The sequence below is a fragment of the Mus musculus genome, chromosome 2 (assembly GCF_000001635.26).
Source record: "Mus musculus strain C57BL/6J chromosome 2, GRCm38.p6 C57BL/6J".
NCBI lineage: Eukaryota > Metazoa > Chordata > Mammalia > Rodentia > Muridae > Mus > Mus musculus.
In genome coordinates, this window is record NC_000068.7 from 6,256,546 (window position 1) to 6,281,292 (window position 24,747).

A 24,747-nucleotide genomic window follows, 5' to 3' on the forward strand; every position below is an offset into this window, starting at 1 on the left:
CCTGCAGCTTCCCAGGGTTCTCCAAGTCCAGAGCTGCTTGGCAGCGAAGGAGCATTCAGGATTGGGTAGGATTTTGAGGCGTGAGGCTCAGATGACATGTGACCTTCTCCTTTTCCCTCTCAGAGGGAACAGGCAGAGCATGGGTTTGACGTGGGCCTCTGGTGCCCAGAACAAAAGAGCGTTGGCCTACAGGCTCACCTGGAGGCTTCTTGTAAAAGGGGCTGGGCGGGGCCTCTGTGATGTCACCCAGCCTCGTTCTCTTGTAGACAGAGATGACCAAGTGTTTGACATCACGATGAAGCAGGCCTGTGATTGCAATGGTAGATTCTTTTCTTGTTCCACGCATGCTGTAGATCGAGGCAAGGCGAGCTCTTTTCCTACCCCTGTGCAGCAGGAAGGGAGTTCTTTCGGAGGAGGGTTCTAGAAGATGAGGAAGCTTCTAGATTTTCTCACAATGAGTAATGTGCAGGGGGACTTAACAGGAAACACCGTCCCATTCTGGAACAGAGAACATTCAGGGTCCGGAAACCTTGTATTGCCTGTCTTCAGCTCCCTGACTCCCACCCTATCCTACCTCTCCTCTGCTCCCAACCCCTCCCCACCCTCCCCCCACCCCACCCTATGCCATTTCAGGCACTGTTTCCCTACCTTCCAAGTTCTTGCCTCCATATTTCCAGGCTCCAGTGAGAAAGGCAGGGACCTAGCAGGCAGCAGGAAATTCGTAAAATTCACAGTTGGAGGATCAAGCCTCACATTCCAGTTCTGGAGGTGGATGCCATTTCTGTCTCCCTGTGCATTGCCATCTGCTTATTCATTTACCAAACAGACACCTACTGAAGTGACGACTGCATTCAACACAGACTGTGCCTGGGAGGGGTGACAGCCACATCCTTGCCTCTCTCTCTCTTTTTCTCTCTTTCTGTATGTGTATGAGTGAGAGAGAAAGAGACAGAGACAGAGAGACAGACACACACAGAGATAGACATACAGAGAGAGACAGAGACAGAGAGAAAGAGTGACAGAGAGAAAGACACACACACACAGAGACAGACAGACAGACACAGAGAGAGAGAGAGAGAGAGAGAGAGAGAGAGAGAGAGAGAGAACGTACCATTGTAATATTGTTTTGTTTTAGGGGCAAGGCTCCACCGTGGCATGATCTTAGATAAGTATCCCACCATGCACACACACAGATTCTCTCCCTTTATTGGGCAGTTAGGTGAAGGGGTAGGTAGGTCATCATTAATCTCAAGTCCTCATCGAAAGGCAGCAGATGTTAAAGGACACTGAGTGGTTAGATAGGCATTTGCAGCATGGTGGGCCAATGGTAGTTCTTTGAGGATTTATGTTTAAATACACCATCATAAATCCATTTCTGCACGTTGACATCTAGGCCCAGCCCTGAAGGTTTCTTTGGGATTTCTCAGTAGCAGAGACGGAGACCTTCCCTGATTATTCCGGTTCCCTTCCAGTGAGGAAGGGCTCAGAGCCTGGCTGTGCTTGGCTCTGTCCTGGGAATGACGGTAGTTTCATTTGGGCTGTGACTTACATATTAATAATGCTGTTCCTGCTGTCCTCAATCAGGGTAGGTTAGATGTCCCCTATGGGCTGCCTGTCCTACATGTGAGCCCTTCCTTCCTCATTCTCTGCAGCATCCCAAGCTTAAACACCACACAGAGCCAGAGAGTGGATGGTGTCAGTTACATTACTGTCTCAGATAACCTGCGAAAGGGTCTGTACCACATGTGTGTCATATGGGGTTTGCTTCAGTCTTTTTGGAAGAGTGACCCTTTAAGTGAAGCTGTAATGGTTTTAAAACAAGATCAAACTTAATGTCCACTTGTCCTTTCTGTCACCCAGGATTCAAAGCTACGTACGGTGCCATGAACTAAACTAGTTCACCCTGAAGTCATGGAGAGTCTGCACCGGACAGATGCTTTTTGTCTTTAAAATGTTAAAAAAGGGAAAGGTTGTCCTCAGCTGGATGACTTTCCTGTGGGGACAGGCTTTTGAGGAAGAGGAAAGGCAGAACTCTCTGGGACTGGGTCTCCCGGGTGTGTGCGGCATGTCCAGTTTAGTCCACTGCTTTGGATTTCATGATGTTGAAATTCCCACTGTAGCTAGTAATTCATGTCCAACGTGTGCCATCCTTAGCCACTGGGATGTGGTAACAAAAACATCTCAAAGTCAGGCATGGCTTGTGTTCCCACGATGCTTCTTCTCTTTAGGGGGAGGGGACTCATAAGGATGACAGACCTATAAATAGGTAGTTTTAGAGAACACAGGGAGACCGAGGACCTACGTGAAGCTTTAGGCTCTTCATCTTGGCTGTTGACTCAATACAGCTCTCTCTGTGGCTGGGCATAAGTGTCTTTGAATCAAGTGTCTTAGTATTATGAAAAATGCTTGTTTTTAAGAAATATATATGACAGTACCTGATATTAATTTTGTTGATAATAAAGGTGACACCTAGTAAGTCTTCTCTGGACTAAGAACTTTGGTAGAGAAGAAGGGTACTATCTGGGACCATGCTGGACTCCAATGTAGATGGTTAGTTTAACCCTCAACCCTGAAAATGAAAAGAAAGTGGATGGCAGGAATGTGCTATGTATGGGCTATAAGCTGGAGTGTGGTAGGTGAACTTTACTGGCACAAGGAACTGAAAACATAGACTAGGAAGGAATGAGAGTGTTTGAAGACAGTCTCAGTTAGGGTTTCTATTGCTGCATTGAAATACTGTGACCAAAAAGCAAGTTGGGAAGGAAATATTTATTTGTCTTACATTTTCATATTACTGCTCATCATCGAAGGAAGTCAGGACAGGAACTGAAACTGGGGAGGAATCTGGGGGTGGGAGCTGGTGCAGAGGTCATGGAGGAGTGCTGTGTACTGGTTGCTTTCCATGGTAGGCTCAGTCTGTTTTTTCACAGAACCCAGGACCACAAGGACAGGGATGGCACCACCTACCGTGGGCTAGACCCTTTCCCATCAATTACTAATTAAGAAAGTGCCCTTCAGCCGGATCTTATGGAGACATTTTTTTTCAATTGAGGTTCCCTCCTTGCAGGTAACTCTAGCTTGTGTCAGATGACACAACACTATGCAGCATAAAGACTGTTGGACATAAATGCATCTAGAACAATGAAAAGAAAATCTATACTCAGGTAAAGCTATAGAAATGGCCGGGGTAGTTGATGCACAGTTTGTATGTTGTAGCAAAGAGCTCGACATTGATGCTAAAGGCTGTGAGAGGCCAAGAGGATCTTAAACAGAACAATAATGACCTTATTCTTCTAGGAGGCATTATTGTTAACACAATCGTGATGGCTCTCAAGATGGACCAGAAGAAGGAAGCTCACATAGGAGATATTGCCTTAGTACAGAGGGGAGGTCAGGGTCTCTGCTTGGGATGTAACAGTGATTATACAGAGAAATAGTCTGAGAGATCTCAGTGGGAGATGCAATCCTCAGAGTTTACAGTTTACTGGTAAATTGGATGCAAGACCTGGGAGAAAAGGCAGAACTGGAGAGGGATCCCATGTTGTGGTTCAGTGAGTCAGCGGCTGAGAGTGCCGTTTGCAGAGATGGCAGAGTGGGAGCAGAAAGTTAGGAAAATTCAGGGTATCATGAGACTTCTTTATGGCAGTGTCAGGAAAGCACAGGATCTGGGACTCAGAGGGCGTTGAACAACCCACATGGCCACGCGCCTTGTCCGTCTCACCCACCTGGACAAACTAGGTAATGCATTTGTTCCTTTCAGGTTGGCGTGACCAGAATCCCTTGTGTAAACAAGGGAGGGAAAGTTGATTTTGGCTCATGGTTTCAGAGAGCTTTCAGGTAATGATGGAAGAAAAGCATCGGGGTGTGACAGAGACTGGCAAGGTGGTGGAAGACAGGAGGCACCCCACACAGGATGAAACCAGAGGCAGATACCTTCAAGACCTGGTAACCTCCTTCTGCCAGGAGTCCCTCTTGTCCCCAAGTACCACAATGTCCTCAAACAGCACCACTGGTTGGTGTTTAAACTTGTGTATCTGCAGGAACATTTCAGCTTCAAACTATAAAAACTAGAGACCACGGGTGAAACTTTATATTTTGACTGTTGTTGTTGTTTGTTTTGTTTTGTTTTGTTGGTTGCTGTTGCTCTTCAGGGTCTGAGATTAAATGATACAGACTACTCCCTTTGGAAAATTCTGCATAGATGGGCTAGAGGGAAGACCCAGTGCTCAAGAACACGTACTGCTCTTTGTAGAAGGACTGAGTACAGTTCCTAGCACCTGTGCTAGGTGGCTCACACACCCTGTAACTTCAACTCAGGGAGCTCCAACCCCATCTTCTGGCCTCCGTGGGCACCACACTCATGTTCCAACACACACACACACACACACACACACACACACACACACACACACACAATTAAAAATAAAATAATTTGAAATTTCTGCCTAGAAATGAAGAGCTATTGCATGACTTTATTTCGAAGAGACTCTCGTTATTTCCTGGATAATTTTTCCTCTCCTTGCAGTAGCTGGTTGTCAATCATTTTCTTGTTGGGCAAAGAATGCCAAAGACTTTTTATTCACTTCAATGAATGTCTTTTGGGGAAAAAGGGACTCTTTAATTAATGTGTTTATGGGGCACAATAGCTTTTTAAAGACACCAGCCCCTTCCTAACACACACAGCTGTGCTTCAGAGCTCGATTCTTCACCCAGCCAAAGGGCCCCCCAGGGATTCACTATTCATCCAGCCCGGCCTCTCAGCCTCTGCACAATGGAGCCACTTCCCTGCAATGCTCCTGCCTGCAGAATCCCAGGCATCCGCCTGAAAGGGGCTGAGATATTTAAAGCTCATTTCAGGAATGGCTCATAATAAGAACTGGGGGAAAGAACATAATCTCATTTGAAATGATTTCCTTCCTCTGTTCTGCCCATAGAATCAAACAATTGGGCGTCCCATCTGTCCCGTAACCGTCCAGATTGTGCGACGTGGTTTTGAAGTTATTTGAGTTCCTTTGTTCCAAGGCACCTCTGGGGGGATTTTCTCCCCTCTGTGGTATACACACACTCAGTCATTTGATCCTTGGATTTGCAATTCCAGGAGCAAAATAATGAGCCAGCACTGTAGGAAAATGTCACCCTGTTTCAGCCATCAGGACCCATGACTGGAGAGTGAAGGCAGTTGCTACATGGAAAAATGGATTTAAAGAAACATTTCAAGGTAATCGGAAAACAGGGCTGGCAAGATGACTCAGTAAACGTTTGCCCTGCAGGCATAAGGACCTGAGTTCAATCCTCAGAAGTCAAGAAAAAGCTAGCTGTGGTGGTGTGTGCCTGTATTCCTAATAATAGGTAGGAGACGGGAAGATCGATCGTTTGCGGTGGTACCTACCTTTAACCTCAGCACTCAAGAGACAGAAGCAGTCAGATTTCTGTGTGGCCAGCCTGATCTACGCAGCGAGTTCCAGGCCAGCTAGGGCTACATAGCATGACTTTGACTCAAGAAAACATTATTAACAACGAAAAAAGACAAACAAGTACACCTCCCCCCAAACAAAACAAAGCAAAACAAAACAGAACAGAACAGAACAGAACAGAACAAAACAAAACAAAACAAAACAAAACAAAACAAAACAAAACAAATCTTTGTGGAGAACAGCCAAGGAAGACACCCAGGTTGATATATAGTCTCCACATGCACATACACACACATACACACACATACACACATACACACACATACACATACATACATACATACATACACACACATACACACACATACACACACATACACACATACACACACATACACACATACACACACATACACACATACACACACATACACACATACACACACATACACACATACACACACATACACACATACACACACATACACACATACACACACATACACACATACACACACATACACACATACACACACATACACATACATACACACATACACACACATACACACACATACACACACATACACACACATACACACATACACACACATACACATGAACACACACATACACACACATACACATGAATACACACATAAATGGATGTACACACACACCCTCTATTTTTTAATTTAATAGAAAAATACACAAATAGTAAAACATTAAGAACATTAGTAAAAATCTAAGTGGGGTGAGTCTCTGTAAAATGTGATGACACACCCTTACCTGCCAGCTTGTGAGTTGTCCCCCCTCTGGGCCTCTGAACAGCACATACAGTGTGTCTACTCCAATCGCTCTCAAGAAGGCTTGTTTGGTGTCATCTCAGTTCCTGAGGGAGGGGACAGTGGGGCTCCCACAGATCACCCTGGCTGGGCTTTTCCTGCTTTCCATTGTGCCCAGCAATTCTCTCCACTGTGCAGTTCAAGGGTCAGCAAAACTTTTAGGAATGACCCAAGAGCAAATGCTTTAGATTTTAGAAAAGGGGCGGAGCTCAGTGACAGGGCCTTGCTCATACTGTGAGGGAAGCTGTGACTGAATCCTAGCACCTCAAAACAAGTAAATATAAAATACAGTTTTTAATTTAGATTTTGTTCTTTCTTTGAGTTCCAGGATTAAGTCAAGAGCCCCGTGTGTACTAGGCAACTGCTAGAATTTGTTGCTAGCCAGCCCGAGAATTTGTTGGCTACGTAATCTTTTTTAAAAATGTATTTGAGTACACTGTAGCTGTCTTCAGACACACCAGAAGAGGGCATCAGATCCCATTACAGATGGTTGTGAGCCACCATGTGGTTGCTTGGAATTGAACTCAGGACTTCCGGAAGAGCAGTCAGTGCTCTTAACCACTGAGCCATCTCTCCAGCTCAAGTTGTATAATAACAACCAGACTCTGTTATATAGTACAAAAGCTACCACCAATAGCATGTAAGCAGTTGGGATGACTATGCCCGGTCAAAGTGCTTATAGAAATTGAAATTTGAATTATAAATAATATTCACATGTCACCAATTTCTTATTTTTAGAAAATCATTAAAAAAACATAGATAGTATTCTTATCCCATGCGATATATAAGACAAGACAATAGGCAGGTCAAGTGTAACTCCTGAGCTGTTATTTCTGGGTTCTAGTTTCTGGGTTTTGCATGAATATCATCCCTAGTGACTAGGGTCATGTGGCTTCCTCTCTGTTATCCTGGTCAAAAATCCCTTGTCAGCCATCCTTGTCAGTACCAGTGACACAGCATGTAAGGGAAGGCCACAGAGGGTGGGTGACTGTGCTTGTGGCGTGTTATACTGAAGTGCGTCCTGCAGAAGACAGCATTTTCAGGGTGAAAGACAAAAGTAAACCATAAGCCTATCAAGAAAGCCGAACCCTGAAGAAAAGGCTGGGGCTCCCTATTTCATTTACAGAAATAACAATTTCATCTCATGTGGCTAAGGTAACATTTGACCTAATTAAGGAAGTAGGGTGACTCTGGTTGGGTAAATTTCTCTGCCGTGGTCTTTGAAAGACTGCACACAGTTGGATGATAACAGCTCACCAAGAACCAGGGCAGATAAAGTTGTAACTTGTATCCACCGTCTACTTTCTGAGCATCTTCCATATGGTGAAAACCAATACTCGCAGCTTTATTTCTAAGGTAAAGTGCAGCAATGTCTGGCCTTGGGTGTGTCTGGTATCTCTCACTCAGCAGACGTTGTATTAAGATTGTCTTTGAACGTTGAATCTCCCTGAGCCCGCAGCAACATGAAGCAGTCTTATCAGAGTCCCAGGGGCACATTCTGGCAGTGCATCTTAGGCTTCTTGGCCTCCTTTCTTCTTCCCCCTGTCAACACTATCTTCCTTCCTCTCATAGACTTAGCGAGTTTCCATCAGAGTCCCTAGTGGATAGTTCTTACTTTTCTCTGTAGTATACTCATTTCTATTTATAGGAATCTTCTGATAGCCGCATTGCCAACTTGATGTATCTGGAGTCACCTAGGAGACATACCACCTCTGGGTGTGTCTGTGAGGATGTTTCTAGAGAAGTTATCTGTCACACTGGATGTGGGTGACACCTTCTCAGTAGCCAAGGTCCAGACTGAATAAGGGACAGTAAGAAAGGAGAAAGCCAACTGAGCACCAGCTCCCATCTTCCTCTGCTTCCTGATTGTTGACAAAATGTGACCAGACCCCTCATGCTCCTGCCATTGATGCCTTTCTACCAGGTTGGATTGCGTCCTCAGAACCATGGGGAAAAGAAACCTTTCCTTCTTGAGGTTGAAGCTTCTCGAGTATTTAGTCACATCAACAAATATCATGAAATCAATTGGAGAAAACGCTTCCAAAATGGAACCAAAGACTTTGGTCACATGGGCCATCAATCTGTTAACAGATGCTCATGTCCCTTCTAGCACAGAGGACAGAATTCAGGGTCTTGTGTGTGGAAACATTTGCTTGGCTACTGAGCTATGTATCCAACCCAAAAGAGGTGTCTGAGGAGTCTCCCTGGAGACCTGCTTTAGAGCAGATGCTGGCAAGCTGCAGTCCAGTGTTTCTGTTCCCTTCCTGGCTGGCTGTCATTTTCACCTCAGGATACGGTGTTGTAGCTGGAAAGTCAGGTCCACCGACATGACATGCAGAGTATCAGGAAGGAAGGAAGAAGGAAACCACTCAGAAGCCCTGATGTTCTTTACTGAAGCATGAAAAGAATGAAGGGTCTGCACTGAGATTGTAAAAGAGAACAGGACGAACTGGGCTCCTTCATGCCAGCTCCCTCTCCACAGCTGCCTGGAATGCTGTTCCCCCAGATACCAAGGCCAACTCCCTCACCTCTGTGGTGCAGCCTCCCTGACCTGGCTCTTTAGCATTGCAATCCCCACCCTTCTGCAGCACTCCCTGTGTTGCTACCTTAAGCTCGTCCCATCCCTCTTTTTTTCTTTTGCAAGTAGATTTGCCATCCAATGAATATGCTCTAAGTATATGTACTTACTTTGCATATGCTTTGTTTCCTACACCCCTGCCAAAGCACTAGGGTGTAAATTCTCGGAAGAGTTATGTCTTTATTCATCGGTGTATCCTAAGTGCCTGAAAGACACTCATTAGATGCATGTTCAGTGAATGTGTGACTTGCTCATACATGTTTGGTGGATTTACCATTACTCACTATTTTGGTTTGTATGTAAAATGTCCCTCACAGGCACAAGTGTTTGAGCACTTGTCCCTGCTTGTGGCACTGTTTTGAGAGGTTCTGGAATCTTGGGAACCTGGTGCTAGCTGTCAGATGTAGACCAGTAGGGATAAGCCTTCGAGGACCCTAACAGCTAACTCTACTTCCATTCTTGTTCTCTGCTTCCTGATGCTCTGCCACTGTGAACTCCACCGTGTTGGACTGAAATCCCCCTGAAACCATGAGCTAACACCCTTCCTCTCTTGAGTGGCTTCTCTTAGGTATTTGGTCACAGCTGTGAAGAAAGTACCCAGTGCGAATGCATCCAGAAGTATCGTTCCACGCAAAGGGAGTCTTTACCAGTTTAACCCAGGAAGTTCTTGTTTGTTTCCTGTGTTTTCTGGCTCTTAAGTAGTTGACCTCAGTTGCTAAGGGGTGGGGGTGGGGGTGTCTTTTGTCATTTCCCTCCCCCCAATCTCCAGCTAGTCCGCTGCTTCTGAGAACAGGGGTTTGGATGGGTGTGTTTCTGACTTCAGTGGCTGAAGACAGGGATGGTGGATGAAAGCGAGACTTTTGATGGGACCTGAATTGGTCAAGGCAGAGACGTGAAGGCCACAAAGAGGAGTGTTCTTCCTGGGATGCCCATAGTTAGAGACTCTAAGGAGGAAACAAAATATTGGGGTCAAGGCCAGCACCCAGGTCAGGGAGAACAAAGATGAGACAAGCTGGAGGCGCTGGATCCTGCAATCCAGGAAAGCCAGACAGAGGAGTCTTAGCTTGTTGTGGTAAGTCACAGCTGGGGATGCTGTGATGGAAGTTTTGTTGTGGCAGAGTCTCCTGTTCTAACCAAACCTCACTGCACAGTGGAGGCTGCTGGGTTGTGAACCTTGGTTGGCTAGTGAGGTCTGAACAGGTGTCAGTAAGGGAATACCTCAAAGAGATCTTGAAAGAATCAACAGACGTTTCTCCAACACTTCCATTAGGAAAAGCTCCAAACAGATTTATATGCGAGAGTGTGTTGTTATCTCTGTGTGTGACCTAGAAGAATCAGCAACAGAAACAAGAGAATTTTACTTGGGGTTGTTTTGCTTCTAAGAATCTCAGTGATTGATTGTAATAGATAACACACACAAACACACACAAATATGCATACATATACAAACACACACATACACACAAATACCTCACATACATACACACATATTTAAACACAAACACACATACATACACACAGGCATATAAACACACACAAGCACCATACATACGTATATACATTCAAATACACACACACAAACACCACACACATACACACACACATTTAAACACACATATACGTACCCACGCAAACACACAAACACACACAAGCACCACACACACTTCTGATTGTTACAGTGAGATTTGGGATTAAGTATTTGATCACATTTTCTTATGATAATTTCAGAGAGCCAAGACCGTAATCCCACATGACCCTCTGTAGAAGTCACCATTCATTAAATTAATGACGAAAGGAAGGTGCTGCCTGACTCAGAGCATCTGTGACTATAATCACCGCCAGCAAATTATTTTTTACATGCACATTAGTTGGATTGATATGAAAAGAAAATGTTTTATCTCTCTCCAAAGGAAATAGAAGCTTGAAATGTGGTTAATATTCGATGCCGAACATTCTCTGCAGATGTAGGGCTTGTCTAGGCTTCCTCCTGTTAACCTCTCAGCTGGAAAAACAAAAAGGCAGAAGATGCAGCATGAAGAAAAATCTCCCGGGGAAGCAGTACCCTGCTGATACCCAATCTTCTTGGATTCCCACCTTTCTTCCTGTCCCCAGACGCGTGCTTTGTTTTTGGTTTATTTGTTTTCCAGTCTGACCTGGCTTTACCTTCGATGTCTGTCACTTCTCAGGTCCAGGGTGATGGTAGAGTCTCACCGCCCTTGTCACTCACAGAGTCTCTCACAGGGGACTCGTTAAAACGCCAGTTCAGTAATCTGTTCTAAAACCACAGATGCCAACGGCACAGGGAAGTTAAGCTGTGTAGAAATGAACTGGCCTGTGTCTGCTGCATAGCAAACCCCACCTCCACACTGGACAGAGGCCAACACAGACCTGACGTTGAGTCACTGCTGTAGTGTGGATGATCATATGCCAGTGAGACTCTGTTCACTTAGGGAAGTGTGTCACTTTTCAAAGGCATTTACATACGCAGTAGTCCAGTGATTCCAGCGTCGGCTTGTGCACTCTTCATTCAGAGGCTGTGGGTATAGGGCTGAAATGTCATGCCTGTTTGGAACAGAGCTGGACCTCCCAGGTAACAGAGATGCGACCCAAGAGACAGGAGCCCATTTCAGAAGTGGAGACCAGGAGGGACAGCACTTTCATCCAGTTTCTCGGGGGAGAAGTCATACCTTCCCAGCATGTAGCTCCCCAGCCAGTCCCATCTGTAGCACATATCCGGCTAAGGAAGACAGATGTCATGTTCCTATCTTTTCCACTCTCCTCAGATTAGTTTTCATTGCACAAGAGAGACATGAATGTATCCTCATCGTGAAAGTAATTCTATGGGTGTAGAAAAATATTAATTCCTACTGTATTATTAAGAGATGGGCCTCTAAGGGATTCAGTCATGAGAGCATGAGAGCGGGTTCCTGGTGGGTTACTTTAGGGACCTCCTGAGAGGACATGAGGGCCTTTTATAAAAGGACTCATGTCTTTTTCCATCTCCCCAACGATGAGGACCTGGGCTTTGTCACCTTTGAAAGATACAGAGTTGAAAGTACTACCTTTGAAAGCCAAGACCATGGTTCTTACCAGACACCATAGTCCCTGGCATCATCATCTTGAACTCCCCAGCTTGAGAGAAACATGCTGTGAGAAATACAGTCCCACTGTTTATGAATTCTTACCCTGTGAGTTTTTGCAGATAGGAGTGAGACAATTCTGGCAGCCGCCAAGTTGCTACCATCCTCTCCAGGTAACTCCGTGGTTGTACGGCAGCAGCTCTGAATCTGTGTAGGTTTTGTCGGGTGTGTCTGCATGGTCACATTTATTCTCATCCAGCCACATGTCACACCAACAGCAACACTTTCCTGGGCATCCTGCAGCTCCCAATGAATGTGTCTTAGCAGCCTCCCCACAAACCATCCGTGTCGTCTTCCACACAAATCCTCATGTTGCTCCCCCTTACTAGACTGTTTTTGAGATTTGTCAGAACTTTATCATTATTCTTTTTAAAGATTTTAAAGATGTATTTATTTTCATTTTATGTCTATCAGTGTCTTGCCTGCATGGATGTCTGTGTACTACGTGCATGTCTGGTATCCACAGAGGCCACAGATGTTGCAGATTTGGTTTATTGCTTACGTTATGTTAACTGGGTCCCCTAAGTACACGGGAATTCACACATCTACGTGTAAGACGCCGCAGGGCCCTGCCCCTAGTTGGGTCTAATTGGTAAATAAAGTTGCCAGCAAATGGCTGGGCAGAGAGACAGAGGTGGGACTTAAGTCTCCCAAGCGAGAGAATCAAGAGAAGAGGAAGGCTTTAGAATCGTCATGTGCGGGAAGCAGAGAGCTCAAGCTTGAGCGGTGGAGAGGTAAGAGCACAGCCCCCCTCCCCAACCGCCCATTTGGGTCTCGGGTAGCAAAGATGGAATTTAGATTTTAGTAATAACTCAGGAGTATTGGAGGGGAGGAGTTAGCAATGTGAAAGTTTGGGAGTGGTCCAGCCATCGTGAAGTTTAAGGCATATTAGGAGAAGGCTGCTGTGTGTCTGTCTTTCATCCTAGCATCCTGAGCATTTTGGCGGGTGGTGAGCAATCTGAGCCGCCAGATTGGAGTAGTGTTAAATAATTAATACAACACACAGAGAAGGCTTCTGGTCCCCAGAAACTGGAGCTACTGAGGATCGTTAGTGACTGTGAGTGCTAGAAATCAAACCTGGGTCACCTTCAAAAGCAGTGAGTGTTCTTAATGGCTGAGCCATCTCTCCAGCCCTGGCTCCTCTCCACTCTTTTTATCACATAAGAGTAAAGAAAGTTTGAGGTATCTCAAAGGGGATCGCTTAGATTTAGTACCAACCGCCTTCCACTGTGAGCAAGACTCACTGGAACAGGCCCCCACGCGCCTCCCCTTGACCTACCTACTACTGCTTCCACCTAGGCCCTACCTCCAACCATCTCCTGCTAAAGGCTGTTGAGTTATGACTTCATCAGTGGCTCCATCCATTGACGAAATCACAGCCTTCAGTATTTGATCACTTTTATTAGCTGCTACCAAGCCTCTGTCATATCAGCCTCTTAGGGAAAGCTCTTTATAGCCACCACAGAGTTCTCGGTGTATGAATCACAATTTTATGTTTCTGATCAGATAACCTCCATGATCTTGCCACGTGTCTGACCTGTTCTGGAACTCTTTGTCTTTTCTCGGTTGTGTGGCATGTGCTTGTGTGTGTGTGTGCGCCCGGGTGTGAGTGTGGACCATGTGTGAGTGTGGGCATGTGACTTGTGAGTCTGTTGTCTAATTTCTGGTTGAAAGATAGACATGCTAGCTAGGCCTTTAATAACATGGTAGTGAGATATGTGGGCAGGGGAAATATTTTATAGCTGGTATGGGGTCATTCATTGTCTTTTAGGGAGACAGTGTTCCCAGATTGTGACCTCTACAAGTATTTTTCAATTTGGACACCCTAAGAAGTGGGGGAATATCAAGAGGGGATTGAAATGGGGGATTTGTAGTCCCTCGGGCTCTAGAGAAACCTGGGCAGCTTGCACAATGGTTAAATAGTCTCTCCTCGGGAAGCTGAGACAGAAGTATCACTCCGAGTTGAAGACTAGCCCGAACTTCACGAGGAGACCCTGTCTTCAAAAACAAAACAAAAGTTCTCCTCAGGGCAGGCCTTGTTAGGAAACAGAATGTACTGGTGTGTTTCTAAATGGTTCCTTTCCCTTCTTGCCAGAACCAGCACAGATATTTCTTCTAATATTCACTGGGAGGTCCCAGTGGCCAGGCTCCAGAGAGTAAAACTCACAAAAGCGTGAGACCCGGTGTGACTGGAGCCTCTGAAGATTTTTAACTCTTAAACTGGTTCATCTCTAGCCAAGCACTAACCAAGCTAAAGGTTCCTACGTTGACTTCTGGGTATCTGCAAGTGTCTTGCAATTCTCTGTGTCTTTCTGATTTGTGGTAGTGATCATCTCTGTGCTCTGTCTTCTCTTCCACATGGAAGAAGGTAGTCACTTGTGTGATTCTGTGTAATGACGGAATGTTCTTTGCTTTGAAGGCTCGATGACTCTGGGATAAGTTTAATGACTTGTAAATCCCTTATGAGGTGTAATTCTAAGCACAAGCCAGCATAGAGCAAGGACTCCAGAGCCCCTGTGTATACATTGCTTCCTGGGTGTTCGTATTCATCAGCAAAACTACCACTGGTCCTCCCAGGCCTCCAGCACCAATGTGGATCTAACGTGTGTGTTCATTCTCCTTGTGACCTGTGGCTCCCATGATGCTCTCCTCCACCAAGCATACATTTCTTCTTTTATTATGTGTGTGTGCCACATGGATACACATGCAGTTAGAAGACCTCTATTGTTCTCAGCCTTATTCCCTTGAGACAAAGTCCAGAAGCTTAGTGTTTTGACTAGACTGGCTGTCCAGTAAGCTCTTAGGGTGTGCTTGTCCCTACCCCTCAGTCCAGGGATACAGGCTTGTATAGCCACATCTGGCTTTTAAAAACATGGGTGCTGGAGATTTGAACTCAGGTCCTCATGTTTGTGCAAGTGCTCCTATACACTGAGCCTCAACCCCTGAGCCCATTTCTTTAACCTTTCTCTAAATCCTTTGCTTCCCTGCTCCCACCAACCTCAAGCCTAGGTCAGCTAGACCCTGAGCACTGTAGAATGCTATAAAGATCCACTGAGGCCAAAGGCAGAGAAGGGGGTGGCTGTCCTCAGTCCTGCTCTCCTTGTCTGTCTCCTTCCAGAAAAGCCACTTCTGTTTCACTGTTCTCTGTGGGCTACACCCTAGCCACTGCCCTGCTTCCTCCCACTCCAACCTCCCTGTTTGTCCCCACACATCCTCTCCTCTGCCTGTCTTCCTAGTGGCACACAGCAGCTCTGACTGCCAGGAGATCGGGCTGATGGGCTCTAAGAGGCTGCTGGTGGTGATAGGTGTGTTTCTGCACTCCAGCCTGAGCAAAACTTAGTGGCAGTGGCCACACTGCCAGGCTTGACCTCTCCTGGCTCCTACCACTAAGTATGTCCTGACTCAGTCTGGCTGAATGTTCCATTGTCTAGTCATTGGGATGTTTAAATTGCCATAGCTGCTTTTGTTTCTGAACCTGTTTGGCCAGGCGAATGCCATCTACCTTACATGGTAAGGCCTTTAATGGCAGCAAGAGAGAGAGAGAGAGAGAGAGGGAGAGAGAGAGAGAGAGACAGAGAGAGACAGAGAGAGACAGAGACAGAGAGAGACAGAGAGAGACAGAGACAGAGACAGAGACAGAGAGAGACAGAGAGAGACAGAGAGAGACAGAGACAGAGAGAGAGAGACAGAAACAGAGAGAGACAGAGACAGAGAGAGAGACAGAGAGAGAGACAGAGACAGAGAGTGTGTGTGTGTGTGAGAGAGAGACAGAGAGAGAGAAGGCATAACATAGGTCTATGGATCTCTCATTGTATAGTGATTAGCCTACATCCATAAGCAATTAGATACCAAATAGATGCACCTGACAGTGAATTGCTATCAGAAATTATTCTAATTATGCATCTCTTGGAATTTCTTAGATTTATCTTTTGAATTTTGTGGAAAGTGGGTGGAACTGGGGTGGATCAGTACTTACTTTAAATTTTCTTCAGCAATACAATTTCTAATGTTTGCCTACCCAATTCCTTAGAGGGTATGATTTTAAACGTAGTTCCAAAAATGAGAATCATAGTTATAAAACCAGTGAATCCCCATGCTCACAGCTGAGCGAATGTGAGTGAGGTCACCTTGGACTTGGCACTGGGACAGTACAGGCCTACTTGTCATCCTACACCAGGAAGAACAGTTGGGGCAGAGACTTGTTCCCCTGCCTAGGCACTCCCAGGCCCTTGAAATTCTACATATGACAAAGGCACATTTGCTTTCTGCCAGGCCCTCCTGCCCTCCCTCCTGCCCTGCCCCCTTTCCTTTCCCATCCTTTCCTCTCTCTCCCTTGTTCTTTTGTTCTTTTTTATCTTTCTTTTCCTTCTCTCTCCCCTCTCTTTCTTTCATGTGTGTGGTTTTATGTATATGTGTGGTGTGTGTTACATGTGCACACGTGTGCAGAAACCAGAGAGGAGGAATAAGATTTCTTCTTCTATTGCTTTCTGAGGCAGACTCTCTTCCTGAGACTGAAATGGGCTAGTTGGGCTACACTGGCTTGTCTCTGCCCCACAAGGTTGGAGTTACAGGCTTACTCAGCCATGCCTGGCCTTTACATGGGGAGTTGGGGATTTGAACTTGAGTCCTCCTGTTTTCACCACAAGCACCCGAGCCATTCTCTGGCCCCGGGCTTTTCTTTTAGACAGTTATATGATTGTGAGTTCCTTTTTTGTTGTTAATTTTCTTTTTTTTTTTTTTTAAAATGTTCAAGTAGAAAAATAAGAGATTTGTAGCCTTGTGCTCTTCCTTGTTGCCCTTAAAAGACATTATCAGAAAGTGTCACCCTTGGCTGTATTTGAAAAGAATTGAGTTAGGGACAGAAATATAGGCTGGAGTCCTGGTCTGACCCAGGGCCTCATTTTGTGACTCTCAGCCGCTGGGAAAAAAAACGTCAGACTGTGGTGTGTCTGCTCAAAATTAAGAACTCTGTGATAGGAATCGCAATGACGCGGTGACCGGTGACCGTGGGCAACCTGGAAGAAAAACAGAAGGGGGAAGTGAGTTTAAAGGGTTTGCCCCAGGCCACATAGCCTAGCCTTAAAAACAATCCCTGTCTCACTGGCTGTGGCCCCAGCAGGGAGGAAGTTAAGTGTGCCAGCTCCGAGCAAGTGTTCTTGCAAGCTGCCTAGCAGACTTCCAGAAGGAGCCTTTCCCCTTGTGCGTGGTGAATCTAGCTTCTTCCTGGTTCTGTCTAGGAACGATGGCTTTAACATGAAGATCTGTGGGGGCCTCAGACAAGCCTGCCCAGGAGCTGGATGTTGATGGAAACCCTGCACAGCACGCCTCCTTGTGTGTGTATTCCTGTGGCTGTAACCATCAAAGCCAGAAGAAAGAACACTTTGGTAGACAGAGGATCCTGTTTGGACTTCCGGGAATAATTGGGGGGGATGGGAGGTGTGGTGGTGGTGGAAGTGGGGGTGGTGTGGGAGGGATGGGGGTGGAGGAGGGGGTAGCCGCGATGTGTGTGTGTGTGTGGGGGGGACTTGGAAGAGGGAACTGAGGGAGAACAGGGCAGGGCACAGGATAGGTAGGACACCACAGGAGGGCATGTTAAGGAAATGAAGAGGCTGGGAGAAAAGTGGGGCTCTCTGTCCCATTTAACCTTTATTTTAGAAAGATTTTCCTATGGCGTTGTCAGTCCCCACCTCCGTGGCTTCTGCCCTGCTTCCTGGTGTTCCGACTCTTCCCTTTGGTGTGTTTGAGTGTTTGCTGTATTCCCCTCCTGTCAGACCTCCTCAGCCCTGCCCCGCGGGCTCCCGCAGTTTCTAGAACACGCTTTAGTCCACTCCATAGGACTTGAGTCAAAAGTTTTAATGCTTGGCCAGAGCTTTTCTTCCACTCTCTCTCAAAAGCAGCCTTTTCCCTCTGGTTTTTATCATCCTTTTCGCTAACTGCTCATTTCTTTCTCCCCATTCCCACTTACACAGAGTCAGTCTGTGTGTCTTATTGAGATATAAATCTACTGTACAACTCACCCATTTCAAGTGTACAATTCAATGGGTTTTATCATCTTCCCTAGGTTGTGCAATGGTCACACCATGTTTAAACATTTTTACATCCTCCCCAAATATCCTGCACCAATTAGCAGCTGTCTCCATCCCTTTTCAACTCCAGGCAACAGTCAATGTATTTTCTCTGGGTGTACCAGGGCTTTGAATAAACGGAGTCAGATGACATGTAGTCTTTGCCACTGGCTTCTTTTATTTTGCCTAACATTTTTACTGGTCCTTGATGTGGTAGCAACTTTTGATGACAACAATATTAAAATCATACTGAGCAGTACAGTGGTAGCATAGGCCTTTAATCCCAATACTCAGGAGGCAGGAGTAGGCAGATCTTTGTGAGTTCAAGGCCAGCCTGGTTTACAGAGTAAGTTCTTGGACAGTTAGGGCTACACAGAGAAACCCTGTTTTGAAAAACAAACAAACAAACAAATAAACAAACAAATCATATAGAAAATCTCTAGACACTTCTTGGAAGAGACAAACATTCGGGGAAGTCCAGCCTAAATAATTTTTCCTTGAAAATCTCAGTGCTCCCCAAACCCTCCCTCTTTCATGGAAAGAGCAGGCTAGCCTTGCTTGGACACTTTCTATGGAAAGAGCAGGCTAGCCTTGCTTGGACACTTTCTATGGAAAGAGCAGGCTAGCCTTGCTTGGACACTTTCTATGGAAAGAGCAGGCTAGCCCTGCTTGGACACTTTCTTTTTTTTTTATTATTAGGTATTTTCCTCGTTTACATTTTCAATGCTAACCCAAAAGTCCCCCGTACCCACCCCCCCAATCCCCTACCCACCCACTCCCCCCTTTTGGCCCTGGGTTCCCCTGTACTGGGGCATATAAAGTTTTCAAGTCCAATGGGCCTCTCTTTGCAGTGATGGCCGACTAGGCCATCTTTTGATACATATGCAGCTAGAGTCAAGAACTCTGGGGTACTGGTTAGTTCATAATGTTGTTCCACCTATAGGGTTGCAGATCCCTTTAGCTCATTGGGTACTTTCTCTAGCTCCTCTATTGGGGGGCCGTGTGACCCATCCAATAGCTGACTGTGATCATCCACTTCTGTGTTTGCTAGGCCCCGGCATAGTCTCACAAGAGACAGCTATATCTGGGTCCTTTCAGCAAAATCTTGCTAGTGTATGCAGTGGTGTCAGCGTTTGGAAGCTGATTATGGGATGGATCCCTGCATGTGGCAATCACTAGATGGTCCATCCTTTCGTCACAGCTCCAGGACACTTTCTATGGAAAGAGCAGGCTAGCCTGCTTGGATACTGTGCCCATTAGGTTGTTTCTATGCTTGACTATTTCAGTTCTATTCTTGATGGAGAAGGGAAGGCAGAGAAAATGATTTTGTTATTGCAATTTGAATGAGTTCAAATGAAAAATCAAGAGGCAGGCGCCAGAGTGAATTGGCTTTTTCAAGTAGAAAAGATGTTATCAAGTCAGAAGATGAGAAAAGGCCTGAGATATCGATAGTGCAGACTTTGAGGCTAATTGACATTGAAGTCAGATGCCCTAACAAGATTAACGAAAGAGCCGGCTCATGTAGAAGCTGGGAGTTAGGTTCATGGGGTTCGCATGATGAACAAATCAAAGGAATTCTAGATGGCCTTCATTATCCTAACAGCAGTCAGAAACCTCTGGAATACCTAAGGTACAGTACTCTACTGTAACCTGGATTATCAGGTTGAACGTCAAGGATTATATGACCCCTGGCAATGATACAAAGCAGGAGCCAAGAACTGAATGTGTGAACAGAACGGGAAAGTATGCTCCAGCAGTATATTAAAAGTCGCAAAGCCATTAAAGTTAAATATGAATTGTGTGATTAATGCAAGCCATTAACATAGAACCAAAGAGAAAGGCTACTTTAAAGCTCCGGGGTGGCTGACATTAGGTCAGGCTGTGTTGAGGTAGGCTGGAAAGATGGAAGAAAGGCTGTTCAGGCAGGCTGGCTGCTGCTGTGAATTCTGAGCTCCCCAGACACAATCGTTCACACCAGACAGCTCTCATGGGCTCCAGCCTCTGTGTGTTGAGAAGTGGTATCAGTTGTACCCTAGGGGTTTTATTAGATCCATGCCAATCAATGTTTTGTTACCATCTTTGTAACTCCTGAGATCTGAACACCCCTTCAGTATGGTTGTCTACGAACAGATAAAGCAGATAACCAAAAATGTTCTACTTAGAATTAATAATCTATTTGTTCAAATATTTGACTGTGCTGGGGGGTGGGGGGACACTGAGCTGGGTCAAAATGGTGACTAGAATATTGTCATGGACTTGCTCTTGGGAACAGACCTTGTGTGTATTTATTTATAATCGAAGAAGTGTCTAAGACACCTTCAAAGGTGTTTGAGAGTCTTCATTTCTTTCCTCATTGCTGTGAAAAAAAAGAAAAAAGAAAAGAAAGAAAGAAAGAAAGAAAGAGAGAGAGAGAGAGAGAGAGAAAGAAAGAAAGAAAGAAAGAAAGAAAGAAAGAAAGAAAGAAAGAAAGAAAGAAAGAAAGAGAAAGCTGCCACAGGTAACTTAAGGGAGGATTTATTTGGAGGATCATGGTTCATCATGGGGGTGTGGACTCACGGCAAAGCAGAGTAGCTCTGTCCCCTAGCTGGGGGCATGAGGCAGCAGATTGTCAAGGTGAGGACAGACTGGACATAGTGGAGACAGATTGGACCCAGGGGAGGTGTAACCTTTCAAGTCCTACCTCTAGCATCGTGTATCTGACAGTTAAGGCCCACCCCCTGAAGACGCTAGGGCCTTTAAACTAGTTGAAATCACAAGTCTTGTGTGGACTAACCCTAATACCCTGGAGGGATTGGCAATTGATGAATGAGACTGTCCTTGGGGTTTTGGTGAGGTTTGTTTTTTTATGAATACCCAGCCTTCTTTCTTACAAAGAGCTTTCAACCACTTTACCTCCCCCCCTTCCCCTGCCTGGATCTTCCTGGAAGGTCTCATCATAAGATAAATCTATAGTCTGTAATCAAATTGAGATTGTATGACAGCTATTTCCAGGAGTGTTTCTTGTTTTTATTCTGGCAAAATAGACATAATGTAAAACTACCATTGTAGCCCCTTTAAGTTTACAGTTTGGGGTCAACAGGAATCTAAGTGTTACTGGGCAGCCATTGCCACCATCTATCTCCTGAACATTTTCCTTTCCTCCAACCGAAATGCTGTGCCCAACTAAACTCCATGTTTTACGATGGGCACCTGCATTCCTGGCTCACTTACCAGCGTTCTTCAGGGCTAATCTAGGTTGTAGCATGTGTTAGAAATTGTGTTTGACAGCCAAACATAAGGCAGAGCTTGGGGAATGCCTGGCTACCTCAAAGGCTGGACACTCCTTCCCCTGCACCCCCAGGCCCAATCAGGGAAATGGCCAAAGCCAATGGCTGGTTGGCTTTATCTACTGTGGACCCATCCTTCTTCCCTGAGTCTTGGCAATTCTGCTCTTTTCTCTCTGCATCCTAGCCTGGTACTCTAAGGGTACCACCTCATGTCCAGCCATTGGCCGTCAGCATCTTTATTGATCAATCAAAACCAGTTGCGGACAAGGACCTTTAGTGTTTGGATGCATTGATTGAATCAAAGCATTAGAACCAATGTCCAACACCTCTTCGAGTCTCAATAGAAGATATGTCTAGACTTACTCTGGTTGATATCCATGGGAGGCTTCCCCTTTTCTGAAGAGAAAGGGAGAAGTGGATTTGGGGTGGGGGTGGGGATTTGGGGGAATGAAAGAGAGAAGAGAAGGAAGAGAACTTTTGTCTGGATGTAAATTAATTATTTAAAATAAAATAAATGCAAAAAAGGAAGTTGTGTTTGTATTTTTTAATGATATTTCTATTTATTCTTTGAAATTTTCATATGAGGACAGTATATCTTGATCTCTCTCTTACACCATCACCACCCCCTGCTTCAACATCTTCTGGACCTCCCAAGGCCTCTGCTTCTCAACTTTACGTCTGTTTTGTTTGTTGTTTGTTTGTTTAATTGATACATGTATTCACATGGGTGTGGGACTAACTACTGGGGCACCGGCAACCTACCAGTAGCCACACCTCCTAAGGTGATTTTTTTTTTTCTAGCAGCCAGCAACTGCCACAGTTCCTTAGGCAGGGCTGACGCCTTGGGATCCCTTCCTCCTTTCATTGTTTTAGCGGATGTATGTGGAATTTTCACTGGCTTTATCTTGCACAGGCCGGGCTCAGTAGCCACAGTTGCTGTGAGTTCCTGTGTGCCGCAGCTATGGCACATCCACAGACAGCATTTCCCATCCTCTGGCTCTTACACTCTTTGCGCCTCCTCTTCCATGATGTTCTCTAAGCCTTGTGGGGTACAGGAATTAATATCGATATCCCATCTATGGATAAGCACTCACAGTCACTATTTTTTAGCACTTCGAACAGTTATGAGTTTCTCTATTCACCACTGCCCACTGCAAAAGGAAGCGGCTCTGACCTCATCTGACAGCAACACAGATCTGGCTTTTGAGGCCTTGAGGGTTGGGCTCCTGGGCTGAGGTTTTCATGGCTGTGTGGACTCTGTTTTGCCTTTTAAATAAGTACACCCATGGTCTTTCCTCACTCCGTTCCTAGGGGCCCTTGCTAGAAGATGCACGGTGTACTCGACGTGAAGCATAACTTAGTGAAGAGACTATTTGCAGAAAAGGAAGGAAGGGATTAAACTAGAGAGGAGAAGCAAGTGGGTTGCAATATCCTTGGTTGACAATGTGTGGTGAACCACAAGCAGGACTTAGGTTGGAGCCCGGATGTCATGTTGAATGACATCATTGTGTCCATGTTGGGCTTCTCAAGTACCCTGCTGATATTGGTTATGGTTTGGGCTGTGAGTGGAGGAGATCTTTGTTCTTAGACATTCTCGCATGCAGACTTTAGAGTAAAATACCCTGTTTGAAACTTAGTTTTGAATGGAGATGGGGAAGGTAGGCAGGGGGTGAGACACCGTGGAGATAGAACAGCTCCTGTGGTAGAATGTTAAGCATTACAGTGGAGCAGGGAGTCCAGCTCTTTCTGCAGTTTTGTTAGGGGAGCTTTTCTGTTTCAATGAAAAATTAAAGGAAGTTTCTAGATACTGTCTTCTTACACATCAAGGAGGAATGCCAGGGCGGTAGCCCCTCTGGTTGATCGGCAGCCTCCCTGAAGTAGCAAGAGTGTCACCTGGCACTTCAACATCATTAGCTGTGCGTCCCTGTCTATGTGCACAGGAAGTCATAGAAAACACAACAGACGAAACAGTAATAGATCAAAGCCTCTTCCTGGCGGGCCTTACGAGGTCCGTGACTATGATTTATAACTTGGCTAGCCCCAAGCCCGATGTCCTCTTTAGGTCTCCTCTGAAAAAAATGGAGAAATTACAACCCTTTCTAAGGTACAATGGACAGAGTTTTAGCTCTGCGTTTCATTATTTTATGGGTTATCTCACTAAACTACATTTTACAGGTCAATTTGAAAATAGGCTCCTTTTTTTTTTTTCTTGTGTGGGCTGTTACAAATCTATCTGGAGTTTACAATTTGTTATGGTACTCGATGTGAACACAGAGGTTCCTGTTTTTAACAGTGCAGGAGAGCTGTGAGGGTACTTTGTGGATATGTTTGTTTTCATAACAATAATTTATCTCAAAGAGGGAGGGAGGGAAGGAGGGAGGAAGGGAGGGAGGGAAGGAGGGGGGAGGGAAGAGCTAGAGGAAGGAGAGAAGAGAGACAGCCTCTGGTAGGAGAGGTGCTTTTTTTCAGATAGCTTCAGTGAGAATCTGATTGCATATCTCAAAATTATTTTAAGTTTGGGTGCAGGAGGACACATTTATACCATAATGTAGCTCAAGGCACTGCACATTAATAGCATAAAATAAAAAAATCTTAGCCTAGTGGGTAAGCAGGAAGATTCCTGGAAGTCACTCCTAGTCCGGGGCTGCTAACAACAGCCATACACAGGAGGGACTGTACGCCACAGGGCGAATCCCACTCAGTCCATGCAGATGTATCCCTAATTCAGTTTACTCTTAGTCAAAGCCTAATGAGCCACAGCCATTCCAGTGGTTCATCTGCATGGCCAAGTAGGATGGAGAGAAAACTGGAGCACAAAGGGAGGCAAAGTCAACCTTAATAAAAATATGTAACTTAAACAGTGCAAGAGCTGCTGCTGGTGGCCCAGGCTGTGATCTTTGTACACAGGAAGCAGAGGCAGAAGGACTTCTGTATATCTGAGGCTATCCTGGTCTACACAACAAGACACAGTCCAGTCAGGGCCACTCAGTGAGAAGACCCTGCTTCAAGAAAAACAAACAAACAAACACACAAGCAAACAAACAAACAAACAAACAACAAAATCAGAAATAGAACGGGGAAGGGTGGGAATGATAGTGAGAGACAGGGAGAAAGGCGAGAAGGAGGGATAGAGGAAGAAAAAAGCTGTGACCCACAAACACAAAGTTGAGATGACCCTTGGGGGCTTTGTTTCCAGCTAGTTCAGAGCAGGGAGGAGTATGACTTGGACTCTATGCTCCAGAGAACTCTGCCCCTGGGATTATTAGGTAGAGATGACTACTGGGTATTTGGAAACATGGTAATCAGTAGATGGTCATGCCTAGGATGGAGGGCAAGCATTTAAACACAGGGGCTCTGCTGTTGCCTTTGCTAAAACACATTGACCCCCTCTCTTGGGCTCACAGGTAACTAAAAGCAGGGGGGAAGCCTATCGCCCCTG

At 45.5% G+C, this 24,747-nt stretch overlaps 3 long non-coding RNA genes across 3 annotated transcripts in view; 2 read left to right on the top strand and 1 right to left on the bottom strand.

Annotated features, from left to right (window-relative positions):
- Positions 1–24,747, top strand: part of A230108P19Rik (RIKEN cDNA A230108P19 gene) — a 128,361-nt gene that overhangs the window by 63,295 nt on the left and 40,319 nt on the right. The window lies entirely within an intron of this gene.
- Positions 293–4,192, top strand: Gm46730. The gene is made up of 3 exons (XR_001783226.1): positions 293–320; positions 3,068–3,164; positions 3,761–4,192. It is a non-coding gene; the product is annotated as a predicted gene, 46730 (long non-coding RNA).
- Positions 318–6,485, bottom strand: Gm13383. Its single transcript, XR_373972.4, has 3 exons — positions 6,204–6,485; positions 649–700; positions 318–498 (listed from the first exon to the last, which is right to left on the bottom strand). It is a non-coding gene; the product is annotated as a predicted gene 13383 (long non-coding RNA).